Genomic DNA, 891 nt, shown 5'->3' on the forward strand with positions numbered 1-891 from the left:
GACCTACGGTCCGTCAATCAATCGACGGTCCGTCGATTGGGTCCGTAGGTCGAGTCTGCCCGACAGGGGTTCACTAAAACGAGCATAATTGTTTACTCGGAGGTCGGAATTTAGCAAACTCGGTGGCGTTGGAAAGATAATTAAATTATCTATTTAACCATAGGTAATGGGACACACAATTATTTTTGTACTAAAATTTATGACCATCTGAAGTTGACCCATCAATAAATTTCATCTAACTGACTGTTGACCCTCATTTACGGTCAGACCTACGGACCGTGGATCGAATGACGGTCCGTGCTGGTCGACCGTCAATTGGGACTAAAGTTGGGCTTTTGGGGTATCGATCCACAGACACGAACTACGGTCCGTGACCTGATCTACGGACCGTAAGTCCGGCCGTGGGTCAACACTTAGCCAAATTTTCTGACTGAGTTCTGGGGAAGTTTTCTGTCACGAACCACGGACCTGCAGGACGGACCGTTAGTCCATCTACGGTACGTGGATGGTTTCTGTGAGTGCCATCTGTAACATCAGAAATCTGAATTCCCTATTTTCGGATACGGGGTGTTACATTATCTCCCCTTTGAGAACATTCGTCCTCGAATGAAGACTAAACTAGCTGAAATGGAGGGAGAGGGCTGCAATCCCTACCACTAAACACTGAGAACTGAATTTCTGACTGAACTGAGTTCCAAAGACATGCAAATACGCTGAAAATGCAAGTACAAACTGAAGGAACATGATTCTAAGACTGAATTTACGCATGAATGACTGAAAAACTGAAGAGGAACTATTACCTCAAGCTGGAATGGAATCGGAAGGAAAGAGGTGAGGATACTTGGACTTCATGGCTGCTTCTGCTTCCCAAGTAGCTCCCTCTACGGACTG

This window comes from Solanum tuberosum, unplaced genomic scaffold, assembly GCF_000226075.1.
Source record: "Solanum tuberosum cultivar DM 1-3 516 R44 unplaced genomic scaffold, SolTub_3.0 scf00190, whole genome shotgun sequence".
In the NCBI taxonomy this organism is placed as follows: Eukaryota; Viridiplantae; Streptophyta; class Magnoliopsida; order Solanales; family Solanaceae; genus Solanum; species Solanum tuberosum.